The following is a 14,460-nucleotide window of genomic DNA, read 5'->3' on the forward strand; positions in this document are numbered from 1 at the left end:
AAGCACTTTGCGCTACATCCTGTGTAAGAAAATGTGATAAAGAAATAAATGTTGCTATTTAATGAAACAAAGGATAGTTCCCATCCAATCTATATTGAACTTGAGAGGATCTGCCATTAAGAATGGGTTATGCTGCCCAAATGCAGGTGTGCAAAGATTGTAGAGACTTACCCATGAAGACTTGAGGCTTCAATTGCTGCCAAAGGAGCTTCAACAACGTAATGAATTATTATGGTCTCATTGCTTATATAAATGACAGACTTTTTGATTATTAATAAATTTGCAAACCTTTTTGAAAAGATGTTTTCATTTTGTTATAATGGGTTTGTAGTGGTCCAGTGCTGCTAAGATTCACACCGTCGAAAAGACTGTGATTTATTTATTTTTTTTAGTGGAGATTCTAGGGACACACTCAGCCTTGGCCTTACCCTTACACACCCACAAGCAGAGACAAAAAGACATCGGTAATAAAACAGCAAATAAATAAAGAATGTATTAATTATGAGTGAAAACAATGATCCCACCCCAGTTCCCCATACGGCGATTATACATTAAGTACAACAAACCACACACAGTAAAGTCCACAAAAAAATGGCAACTGATGTAATGTAAAGATGAAGATAAATAGTCCAGAGATCCGCACGTTGAAGGGGAATGTAAAGATAGTCCTACCGGTAGTTCCTGAATGGTAAAATGGGTGGATGGTTCAGGAGCGCTCCTTTCTTCACAGGACGGCCATAAATCCACAGACAGTCCTCACATCACCGGCAGACAGTAGACAATCCAGACCCCGACCCAGAAATGATCCAGGACAAAAATGAGAAAGCACACATATCCACACGGAAGGTAGACAGACAGGAACTTTAGGCATGAAACACAAAATACTTCTTTTTCTTTTGGTAACACTAGCTCCTTTTTAAATGTTACACCAGCCTCTTTGTACCCAACAGCCCCTGCATCCTCAGCAGATGACCAATCAGAGCCAATGCAGGGACTGCTGGGAGTTGAAGTTTCAAGCACCGCTACAGGTTATTAAGTTTAGATTGATAGGCAAAAATGGCAAATGTATACATTTAAAATTAAATCTACAGCACAGAAAATGAAGGAATCAGAATACTTTCTGAATCTATCTATCTATCTATCTATCTATTATATAGTGCCTTTCAGATCTATCTATCTATCTATCTATCTAGATCTATCTATCTATCTATCTATCTATTATATAGTGCCTTTCAGATCTATCTATCTATCTATCTATCTATCTATCTATCTATCTATCTATCTATCTCTGTCTGTCTGTCTGTCTGTCTGTCTACTGATCTGTCCTTCTGTCTAAAGGGTGCTACACAATATGAGTGGTAGCTGGGAGGATGGGTAGTCTCGGTCTAATGAACACAGATGCTCAGAAGGAGTACATTAGAGTTTTGATTAATAAAGAGATGATGTGCAGCCAACAGTCAGTCCTTGGTGCCTGGCACTTTATTGACAATCAGGAATTAGTGTGGCTCAGCCTTAATAGCCGATGGAGTTTGTGAGGCCTTGTTGTGATTCCAAGGATGCTCTGGATGTGAACTCTCACAGTGTCGATGGCTGCTTACTTTCCCAGTGTATAGAACTTGGAGACAAGAAAGAGATGAAACAAGATAAGAAAAATCTATAAGACCAGAGCTCTAAGTTTGTTAGTTTTGTATGTGATCCAGCCTAGATTGTACCAAGTGTGGATTTTACAGGATGCTCAAGAAAAGACCATATTCCCCCAAAAAAGAAAAAAAAAATGACACAGAATGCCTGAATGATAAGCAAAAGTGACGTAATTAGAACAGAAAGAAATAGTAACAGCAAAGTGCAGGAACACAAAACAACAACCACCTATGCTGTCAAAGCCCTACTACACAACTGACTGTCCTGCTGTTATGAGTTCACCTCACAACTCTGGCCTCAGTACTCCAAATAAGGCCTAGCATCAAGTAATAAGACTCAACAATCAGCTTCCCCTCAAAAAGCCAGGACACAAAGTTCTGATTGTCATTAAAAAAGAGCTGGCATTGCTGCCAAAGGTGCATCTACTAAACGCTCACTTGAAGAGGGTGGATACTTAAGCGACAAACCCTTTGGTATTTTATATTTGTAATTATTTTAGACTACTTTGCAGAGATCTTTTTTTATTTTGAAATTAAAAAATCTTTCTGTATTAATCAGTGCCAACAAAGCCAAATTAAGTCAACAATAATTCAATGTTGTACACCAATAAAATGTGAAAACTTCTCAAAATTCTAATAGACCTAAAACAAGCTAAAATATGCATTCAAAAAATACACAAGCCAAGAGTTCAAGTCAAGTTGGGGAGAATGCACTGGTACAGTGCATTGCTGCACCCACCACATGATGAAACAGCTCGGGATCCCAGCTGGCAACCCCCCAGGCAGACACGCGGTCCAGTCCCACCCTCCAGAAATGACCCTCTATCTGCCGCAGCCAGGTGTTAAGTGGGCGACCCCTTGGCCTGGTCTAGCCACTCGGGTCCCCGACAATGAGGATCCTGTGAGCCGGATCACTCTTGGAGAAATACGTCACATGGCCATAGTGCTGTAACTGACACTCCCTCACAATGCAGGTAATGTGCCTCATTACCTCGACACAAAGTCAAACCAACAGTACCCAAGAGACACAGTACCAAAGGGAAATTGAAATAACAAGCTGTTAAGAAAATCACAAATCTAAGAATGAAGCCAAATAGAAGTTTTTAACAACAATGCTGAAGTGCAGTATGGGGTCAGTTGTGGGCTTATAAGGCCTGGGGGCATTTTCTCAGCTGTACTGTCAGGGGGCCCATACCCTTAGGCTAAACATAAAAGTACCTTGTAACTTTTAAGTAATAAATAAAAACTGACATACAAAATACACATTAGAGAACAGGAAAATACAGAAAAGGAGAAGACAAAAGCAAGAATATTTTTAGAGTAACTGGAAGCACTGAAACAATAGTTGATTTGACTACCACCGCTATCTCCTGGAGACATGTTTGAACATTCGTCATTTGCTTTTTTAGCTCTTCAATCTCTCCTTACTCATCCCTCATATCACTATAAATACGCCTCATCCCAGGCTCATTCATTTAAGGATCTCAGTTACTGTTTTGCTAGTGAAACCAGAAAGAATATTTTAAGAGTAAGTGAGAAAGAAGACAATGAACAGAGGGAAGAAATTGTCAAACAGGGAAATCTACCGCACCATCACCAAATCGTAAGTGAAACATTAAGCACGAGATGAAATCCAGAAAAAAATGTTTTAAGGAGCACAAGAGTGATCGGCTAAAAGGGTTTTTGAATCCGCATACTCGGATAGGAGGTGTATCCTTTGATGATCTTTTAAGCCCATTGCATTCTTAATCAGAATTTTATGACCTCTGAAACACATGCAATGAAGTCCTGATGATGGTGAAGACAAAATGGCCGTAATGTAAATAACTAAAAATGGCCACAAAAACAAGTTAAAAAAATGAAGAAAATGTAAAGTAAGACTCTAATCACAAACGTGATGCCAGATTCTGAACTGGGAGCTAAAAAAATGTCCAAAACAAGTGCTCAGACTCCCAAAAAAAAAATGAAAGAAAACATACAAAAAATTAATTAATGAACCTATTCATAATAGAAATAAATGAAGAGGAAAAAAACTAGCACCAGGGGTAAAATCCTGGCTAGTTCATAACTCCCATTAGGTGACTGGTCCACTTTCTCAAGAAGATCTTAGTTCAAATTCTCTCACTAAATCCCTCACTTATTATCTTACTGTTTCTTTGCTTCTCATCAGTTGAACCTTTGGCCCTCCTAACCCCAGACTCAAAGGTGTTTGTAAGCCAACATCAGTCCAGCGAAAGCCTTCAAAACTTGGGGTGGCCACTGTAGGCCCTGATATTGCCTTCAAGGAGCTGTCTCTGTCATCACCACATGTCTTGCAGGTTCCTTTTACCATTGAAGTGTGCTGGTTAGTACCAGACTGTTTGTCCACATTGTGAGCTTAGGTTATATGCCCTCTAGTGGTCAGGGGAATATTCTTTGGTTTAATACTGATGAAACTGTCCTGATTAACCCAACACTGTTTTTTGTACCGCTCCCATCAGTAAACGTCTTCATTGCTGCCCTTGAATCTCTGACGTAGATCCTTTGGACTTATTGGACTTAAATTTCAAAGAGGATAAGGGGTCTGGCTGGATCATTCAGGAACAGTTTCACTTCTACCTTCAATTATTTGAATCTGCTATTCTGAATGTAAGAGTGAGGCCCTGAAGATGCACAAAAGAGCCAGACAGTTTGAAAATCCTCCTGGCTACCATAACATATTAAGATCACGTTTCCCCTGCTGTTGCACCCAGAAGCAATATTTACTCAGTGCGAGAAGCAGATTAATTTAACAATGCAATCCTGTCTCTGCTAGTCTGCCGAGGGGTCACGTGGGAGGGAGACTGTGCCACTATCACAGAGTGAAACTGATGACTGGCATCAGCTTGACGACTATCAATCAGAACAGTATAAGCAGGGGGCAAACACAGCAATAAGGACTCCACTGCAGTGGCTGTGACTGCGTCTTCTCAATGTCATCATCTGCTTTTCGGTTTTATTTCTTCTTTGCATACTAATGCACATTTATTTTCCCATGATTGTAAGGTATTATGAATCTGATAATATATCCAAAGACTCTCTGCCTCAAGATATCCCAATTAAACAATACCGGACAATCTCTCTCTCTCTCTATAAAGCTCTGTCTCTGTTTGTTCTTTATGCACAGGTTTGTTTTTCAAGTCACAGACTTTAAATTTGATGCACCAGATGCTCCCCACCATAAGTCAGGTTTTTAATGTACAGCATCATCCTTGCCTCTCAGGAGGCCGCAAAGGGAGCTTGGGGTTGGAATGAGTGGCAAGAAATACTGCAGTGTGATCTATCGGCAGAGAAGCAGTGTCAGGCTGGTGGGATTGGTAACATGTTTGCTCTCAAGTGTTTTTGTCACAGTTGCCAGCCCCCCTGGGTGGGCCAATATTGTCTCTGGAGTTATGTAATGTCTGCGGTGGGCTGGCACCCTGCCCAGGGTTTGTTTCCTGCCTTGCGCCCTGTGCTGTCTGGGATTGGCTCCAGCAGTCCCCCGTGACCCTGTAGTAAGGATATTGGTTGGATAATAGATGGATGGATGGTTATGTAATGTAATTTTGGGGTCATCATTACACAACCTTCAAAGCTCTCCGGCATTATCTCTCCATGACATTTGAAGCTGTAGTCTGCTAACCGGTAGTCTTAACCCCACAGCCAAATCTCAAAGCAAACTGGGACCACGGATTGTATTTATTTATGAAAGATACCGGGGCATCAGTGAGCCCCAAGCCACCAAACACGAACACACAAAGAATCCTGGGTTCAAATAATAGAATTGTTTATTCCATTCACCTCCATCAAGTATCACAAGCACAAAATAGACAAGTTTTATTTCTCTCACCACCGCACTGCCCTCCTCCAGTCAAGTGTTGCCTCTCTACCTCCCAGCTCCGACTCGCCTGGATAGGGGAGTGTGTTCCCTTTTAGTACAGACCCAGAAGTACTTCTGGTGCTAGGGCAATTGCTCAATGGAAGCACTTCCGGGTCACACGGAAGTCCATTATAACAGAGAGTGCAGCACCCTTTCGTGGCACCCAGTGACCCCAGCGGGGCTGCCCTGCTGGACTACATTTGCTGGCTTCCCACTGGGCATGGATATCCAGGGCTGTTGGCTATCTAGTGTGCTGGGGGAGAGAAAAGCCCCCAGCAGCATCTTTCCTTTTCAGTGGGCTCCATCTCTTCCAGTCCTTCCTTCTGGGTCTGATTCCTTTCTTCTCCTTTTAGTTGCCTCCCGTCCGGGTAAAGAGTCATCCCCTTTTCTGGCTGGAGTGCCCATCCAGCCCTTGTGGCATCTACAAGTATAAACACAATAAGTTTATCTGCTTTAATTTCTGAAATAAAACAGAGTTGGATCTAGAAAAATAAGGCTTACTTGATGTCTGTCTGTATTGTACCCATGGGGTGCAAGAGCAGGAGGAACGGGTTCAGTCACCATAATGCCAAACCTCAGGTGTGGCCCTCTGATTTCTTCGGTGTGCCTCCAGCATGCCACCAGGTCTTCATCAGAGCCATTCACTTCTAGATGCTTCTTTCTTTCATTCTGCACTCATGGGCCACCTGACTCTGCCTCACTCTACTCATCATGGGTCAGAGGCAACCTGACTGTCATACTACCTTCTTGTTTCACGAGCTAACTCAAGGCCTTGGTCCATGTCCAAGGCTTGATAGAGGTCACACTCACAAGCCAATGGTGATACGCAGCAGGGAGACGTGTAATAAAGTGCTTCTCGTAGTACTGGATCTGCAACCTCCACTCATGTGTTGATCACATACGGCTTATATGACGGGTTTCTCCAGGTATCTTTGTCCCCTTTGCAATCCACAGCTTCCGGGATAATATATTCCTCTCAGGTCTGGGCTCAGGGTCACTACAATATATATGTGTACACTGAACAGCCCCAACATTAAAACCACCTGCCTAATTTTGCGTAGATTCCCATCGTGCAGCCAAAACAGCTCTGACTCATCGAGTCATCGACTTCACAAGACGTCTGCAGGTGTTCTGTGGTATGTGGCACCAAGACGTTAGCGGCAGATCATTTAAGTCCTGTAAGTTGTAAGGTGGGACCTCCATAGATTGGGCTTGTTTCTCCAGCACATCCCACAGATGCTTGATCAGATTCAGAATGGGGAAATTTGGAGGCCAAGTCAACCCTCTGAACTTTTTGTTATTTTCCTCAAACCATTCCTGAACAATTTTTGCAGTGTGGCAGTGCGCATTATCCTGCTGAAAGAGTCCACCACCATTAGGGAATAACATTGGCATGTAGGGGTGTACATGGTCTGAAAAAAATTCAAGTAGGTGGTATGTGTCAAAATAACATCCACTTGAATGCCAGGACCCTAGGTTTCCCACCAGAACATGGCCCAGAGCATCACACTATCTCTGCCGGCTTGCCTTCTTCCCATACTGGATCTTGCTGCCATCTCATCTCCAGGTAAACAACACACATGCATCCAGCCGTCCACATGATCTAAAAGAAAACTTGATTTATCATTGTGGGTGCTTTTGATGTTGACAGATAGTGGTCAACATGGGCACTCTAGCCCAGGGGTCGCCAAGCCCAGTCCTGGAAGACCACAGTGGCTGCAGGTTTTCATTGTAACCCTTTTTTTAATGAGGCCATGTTTGTGCTGCTAAGTAATTTCTTGTGAATTAATTTTAGTTGAATTGCTTTTTTAAGATTTTTTCCCCTGAGTTTCTTTATTGTTCCTCTGAATTGCTTCATTTCTTTCCTTAAATGGCACCCAAACAGAAATGAAATGTGAAGTGAGTGAGCCAGGAGAAGACCAGCTTAGTCGGGGCCTCAAACTCCAACCAATTTCACTCCAGCCAGTTGATTAATTAGGCTCGGATTCTTGTCGTTAATTAATTCTGGTCTTTAATTCTATGGCTTGTTGCTGCTCTCATTGTACATTAGCAGACATTTCTGAAATTGTTGATTTTCTCTTTTCTAAGAGCCCTGATAAAATGTTTTGTGGACCTGAGCAGATCAACATTCCTGAGACCTTCATCTTCCTTTATTTTCAGATATTGTATGATGGACACAGTTTGCTGGTCATGTTTTGTATCTCATTATTGTCTGGCTGCTAATTAAGGAAAAAGAAACAATTAAGAGGTCTGAGTTTTCAAGAGCAAATCAATTAAAATTCATTCAAAAGAAGTTAATTAACAGCAAAAACAGGTCACTCGTTCAGAAAAGGGTTAAAATGAAAACGTGCAGCCACAATGGTCCTCCAGGACCAGAGTTGGCGACCCCTGCTCTATGCAGCCCCATACACAGCAGGTTAAAATGCACCTTTCTCTCATGGCCAGCATTAGGTTTTTCAGCAATTTGTGCTACCATAGCTTTTCTGGGGGATTGGACCAGACGAGCTAGCCTTCGCTCGCCATGCTCATCAATGAGACTTGAGTGCCAATGACCATGTAGCCGGTTAACAGATTGTCCTTCCTTGGACCACTGTTGGTAGGTACTAACCACTGCATCCTGGGAACACCCAAAACACCTGCTGGAGATGTCGCTCAGATCCTTATATTTATCCATTTTTCCTGCTTCCAACACATCACCTTCAAGAACGATTTATTCACTTCATGTCTAACATATCCCAACCCTTGACAGGAGCCATTGTGACAAGACAATCTATATTATTCACTTCACCCATCAGTGGCATTAATGTTCTGGCTAATCTGTGTCTGCCTGAATGCTTATTCTGGTTTTGCTCAAAAATTGTTCAGTATAGCTTCATGAACATTTAACCAGAGCGTCTTGGTGGGAGAGATCAAGTGGCCAAGATTTTATTGAAATATGATAAAGAGGAATCTTTATTTATATTGAGGATTCCTCTCATGCCATCAAATTACCAGTTCCATTTCAAAATGGCTGCTGATTCCCATGAGTCTGTGTTTTGTAGTTGTATATCTCCACCCAAACTGCTTCTCTCACAGGCAACTGTATGTTGCTTACCTAGGTGAATGTAAAGTCAAATTCAGAGTGACCTTTTGAAAAATAAGAAATGAAAACCCCGGCAAAGCCAGGAAACACAGCTAGTATAGTAGTAATACCGGGTGGACCTCTGGGTCATCAGTCAATACCAAGGCATTTGCCAATTCATTCATATGACATTTACTTATAAAGAACTAATAGGCAAAGCAATGCAAAGCAACATCATCTTCATTTCTCGTACAGTTCACTGAAAGTGCATAAATAGCATATTGGGGGAGTTGGGGTTCCAAATATTAAAATCCCAGAAATTGCTCACAGTGACTGGCTGCACATTAAGATGCGTCTCCAATGCCAATGATGTGTTCCCATTGGGGTCTCAAAAGATGTCAAGGGTTTGTTTGAGCTTTACCCTTTCGGCCTTGACATCCTATTACTGGTACATATACAGAATATGCAGCTGTTTTTGTAAAGCACAGGTACGTTTGTAGCCATTGATACTGGGAATCCTACTATTAGAGCAGCCTGGAGAGACTGGCATACAGTTTCAAAACACGGAAGTGAAAATGAATGCTTCTGGAACTGTGCACACCACATTGTAAGTAGGTCTACTTTCGATTTTATTTCCTTAAGAAGACTGAAGTATTTGGCAGCTATTGTATAATCCATCCATCCATTATCCAACCCGCTATATCCTAACACAGGGTCATGGGGGGTCTGCTTTAGCCAATCCCAGCCAGCACAGGGCACAAGGCAGGAATAAATCCAGGGCAGGGCACCAGCCCACCGCAGGGCACACACATACACACACACACATAGCACACACCAGGGACAATTTAGCCTAACCTGCATGTCTTTGGACTGTGGGGAGAACATGCAAACTCCACGCAGGGAGGACGCGGGAAGTGAACCCAGGTCTCCTAACTGCAAGGCAGCAGCACTACCAGTACACCACCGTGCTGCCCCTATTGTATAAGAATATCGATAATGGTTTTTTCATTTTTTGAGCTTCCTAGACATCCCAAAAGTAGAATATCTCACAAAATAATTTTCCCATAAACATAGAAAATCCAGGGCTGAAAGGGTTAAACTCACAGGTTCAGTAACACTCTAGAACAGGGGTCTTCAGGGTAGTGACGGGCATTTCAATGCACTTTACTAAATCAATTCTTTCTAACTACCCGATTGAGTGAATCAATTCATTTGACTCACTTGCATTGTTTGATTCATCCAATAATATGACAGCTAAGCTGAATTTGGGATGTATTCCCCTTGAATAAATGAATTGTAAACAAACAATTTGATTACATTATAATGCGTTTATATTTGTTAAATTATATATTTAACATGCTGGTAGTTCATGTCAGAATATATTTACTTCTTTGGAAACACAAAGCATGGTCAGTGCATTTAATGAGCCATTATACTGTAAGTATGTGGTAAAATAAAGTTGAAAGCTAATAATTGTTAGAAATTAGAATATTACCATAAGGTTCCATTTTGTGTTCATAAATGTACATATGGACATAAAGGCATTAGTTTAATATTATGTTTATATAATCCATTTAACACAGTTCCAATAATAAATTGTACAAAGCAAACAATAATATAAATATCTTGTCGCTGTTGCTGTTTTTCAGCCAGGACCCACCCGTTGGGGTTCAAATCCTTGTTTCATGTCCTTTTTGTTCATTTTAGAGTTTTGTATTTATGTTAATGTTACTTTTGTTAATTATTCACTTTATTTCTGATGTATGTGTTATGTTATTTGTGTTTTGTGGGTGGTTCCTAAGAGGTGGGCCCCTCCCACCCATCACCACAAGGGACTGCCCTCAGCCCTATAAAGGAGGCGGGTAACCCACAGATCCTGGCTGTCCATCTGAATGCACTTGTGGGGTGGTGAGTTCTCTTGTGTTTATTGGATTTTTTGCACCTGTGCTCTGTTTTTAACTTTGTCTCTTGGATTCTGTATTGCAACTTTTGTGCTGTTCGATTGTCTTATTGTTTAGACAACTTCTTTGGATTTTGTACTGCATGGAGCTTCTTTGTGCTAGATGCGTTTTTGGAAAAGTAAATCTTTTATTTTATAAAGGTCCTTAGCTTGCCCTTGTTAATAGATGGGATTGACAGTTTCCCCCTCCAGTGGGCATTTTGGAAGTTTTAGGGACACTCAATATTTATAACAGCTGTTTTACTGTACTTGATAAATAAGACGATGATCACTGACAGAGTTCTCCTTCCCCATTAATGATTTACTTCTAACTAGAGAGAGTAATAAGTGAAGTGAACAAGAATCATGAATGAGACGGGCAATACTTGCACATGTGCTTTAAATTTCTAAATAAAAGAGGCTGATGGTATCATGCATGTGCTTTAGCACTCCCATTTAGCTCTGCTGCACTGATTTGTTTGTGCTCCACTGATTTACTGAAAAGGTTCTTCTAAAAGAACAAATCATTTGTGAAAGGGCCATCACTACCTGAGGTCTTGCTATAATGTACTTGTTCCTCACCTATTGTTATGAATTATAATAAAAACAGTAATGGTGCACTGCACGAATACACTTGACTTGAGCATTCTTAGTTTTCATCCTCTTTCTCTGTACGTTTCATTTGCTCAGAGGTTGATGCGCTTGCTGCTTCCTGAGCAGCTCTTCTTTTCTCCACCCTAGCGGCTCACTTCTTCTCTTCTTTCGTCAGCATCTTTTCGCATTAAAACTGATTAAGTCAGTGTTTGTGTTGCAATTACTTAGTACATTTTCCTTAATGTTTCACTTAAGCTGGCACTTAAGTCTTAAATCTGCCTTAAGAATGATTTAACATATGAAAAGGTAGGGGAAATGACGGTGAAGGTGGTAGGGATGAGAACGGCGCCCGTACACATGCACTACACGGCCGCCCTGCTGCTGAGAGTTGATTCTATAATGAAATAAAATAAAAATTAAAAGAGCAATAACCTTGGAGGTCAATCATCACTCTGAAATTGGACAGTAGACGTCATGTAGTATATGTGTACCAAATTTCAGTTCAATAGTTCAAATGGTTTGCAAGCTACAGGTGATTTAAAATCCAAATGAACAGCCACAGTAGTGTATTATATAAGAAGATAAATCTTTTTTAAGGGCTTGTTGTGCAGAAGTGACTACTGCATGCAGTATTCGTAGCCACCAATCTAAAGTGTTATTCCGCTTCCCTCGTAATTCATATTTTTTAAACCAGGGGATTCAAACTTAGATCCTGGAGCTCCTGACATCTGCAGGTTTTTATTTCCAGTCTTTTTCTTCATAAATAATCAATTACTATTGCTAATGAAACACACTTGTTTTGCTTTAATTCAAATTGGCTTGCGTTTTAAGACTCAGACATTCTAATTATTTTTTCCCCTTAATTAGCAGACAAACAATAATGAGATGCAGAGTGAACCAACACCTGCCAAGCAAACCTGATCCGATTTACATCTGAGTGTCAATCATACAACATCTGTTTTAATAAAGTATTTGAAAGAAAGAAAAGTGAAGGTCAGAGAAATATTGAGCTCCTCTAAACACAAAATATTTAGATCTTGCCTCCATGAAAAAAAGTCTATAGTTGAAAATGTCAGGAGTGGCAGAATGAGAGCAGAATGAGCAGTGGAATTAACCTCCTTGGCATTAATCCCAAGAGTCTCTTGGGCTTGGAATTCCATGTAAAAATGGTTAAACCCGAGGGACTCTCAGGTTAAATGATTAGAATCCAATGTATAGCATTAAGCCCGAATAACACTGCCATCTAGTAGATTAAATAATATAATGCTGCAAAAATAATAAATAAATAAATCATGTCTATTTCTATGTGTTCTGCCACTGTATGGTAACTCATCAATATTCATGAGAAGGGCGGAGCCTTCAACCAAAACACACAATGACATGTAAATGAAAAACTATTCAGCCAGTTTTAGATCAGACTGAAACTGAACCATTAGTTGAATCAAGCAATGGTGATGACAAAAATGCGAATTGACCATCAGACGTTGACACTGCAGGAATTGATCATTATTAATAAATAAGACACCCACCCAGGGGGTACACAGATTAAAGTAGGAAAAAAGTGTGATCTATCATGCCCACCCAGATAAGAAAGGTTAGGAGCACGTGCTGATACAGTGCATTGACACACCCACCACATGACAAATCAACTCAGGATCCCAGCGGGTGACACCTCAGCACCACACTAGTTCAGGTGGAATGGTGTGAGGAACAGTGTGAGGTTTTTTATGGTGGCTGGAGTGCCAATTCTGCCCCCGACCCCCAGGTTTTTCCCTGTAGGTTGGAGGACCTACACGCAGGACTGGATGCAGATTAATGTCATACCCATGATGGAGCAATTGCAGGTTAAGGGCCTTGCTCAGGGGCCCAACGGATTAGAGTCACTTCTGCCGTTTACAGGATTTCCAGTTACCATGCAGATCCCTACCTCAGAGCCACCACTCCACCCAGATGGATGCCAATAAATGTTGGAAATAGAAAAATGAATTTTAACTTGGTAATTAATTATTAGTCTTGCGTTCAAGAATACCGGTAATTATTATAAAGGCTTTGATAAGGCTCCAACTTTATTTACTTTACCTTTCTCTGTCATAGGAAGGGCGTCTTCAGCCATTAGACATATATTAAGGTAACTGTAAGCACACTCATTTACATAATACTACATTTTACTGATAAATACAAGGATTATAGTAATATGATAACTGCTTATATATATTGACATATAAGAGAGGATGCAGACATACTAGACAGACAAACATATAACATAGAGAAGCTATCGATTTACTTGTGATCTAGAGTTTTACTGTAATTTATCTTGGCACAGATAAATCGTTTTACGATACCAAGTCTTTAAAGATGATGTACAATGCTGTGTGAAGTTGTTGCTTTGTTGCTGCTCCAGGCTAAGTGGAGGACTCTTCTGACGTTGGAGTGAACTCTTTCTCCTTGCTGCATGATATTTGTGGAGTTCTGTGATGCTGCTTTCTCAGCTTGCTTTGTGCTGTAAGGCCTTTGTTTTACAGTATTGCCAGCAACTTCCCAGGAGAGGGCATTACTCTTTCTAGCACAAGAGTTTAGATGCCAAAGTTCCCTTCTTGAAGTGATAGATAGATAGATAGATAGATAGATAGATAGATAGATAGATAGATAGATAGATAGATAGATAGATAGATAGATAGATAGATAGATACTTTATTAATCCCAAGGGGAAATTCACATGATAGCTGCTTCTCTGCCTTTTTGGCCAACTGGCCTACAGCTTTGGCTTGGCAAACTGGATCTCACCTTTCAGCTTCGTAAAGAGAACAGTGTTGGCTTGAGTCTCTTTAGGAAGAATGGTTCATGGCTTTTTTGTTTCAAAGGTTTCCCATCATTTTGAAGAGTGAGAGCAGAGCTCCCTTGAGAGAACTACCTGAGAGAACCAGAGAGTACCCAGCATTCAACTAGAGAGTATTTTCAGATGGGATGGGTATAACTAGTTTTATGGGAATGTATCACTTCTCCTGATTGGGTTAAAGTCATTTCCAGTTAAAAAAAATCAGTGTCTGATAATAGGCACGTCCTTCTGTCCATCAGGGTAGTCATTCATTGATTTACAACTCTTTGTTTTGGCTTGACTCCATTTTGCGGCTTCTGGCTCAAGAAGTCTGCAGAGGGACCTCTGAAATGATGAAGATGTCAGCTCAACATTTGATTACAACTTTGTTTTAAGATGAAGTGCAGGCAGGTCCTGGTACACGATGGAGTTCACTTAGCCTGGAATGCAACACCTGCATCCTTGTTAAATCTGCTTTCTTAACAGGCAATGCCCACTTTGTCCTACGACATAGATAGTCAAATAGATTCATAA

This window comes from Polypterus senegalus, chromosome 1, assembly GCF_016835505.1.
Source record: "Polypterus senegalus isolate Bchr_013 chromosome 1, ASM1683550v1, whole genome shotgun sequence".
NCBI lineage: Eukaryota > Metazoa > Chordata > Cladistia > Polypteriformes > Polypteridae > Polypterus > Polypterus senegalus.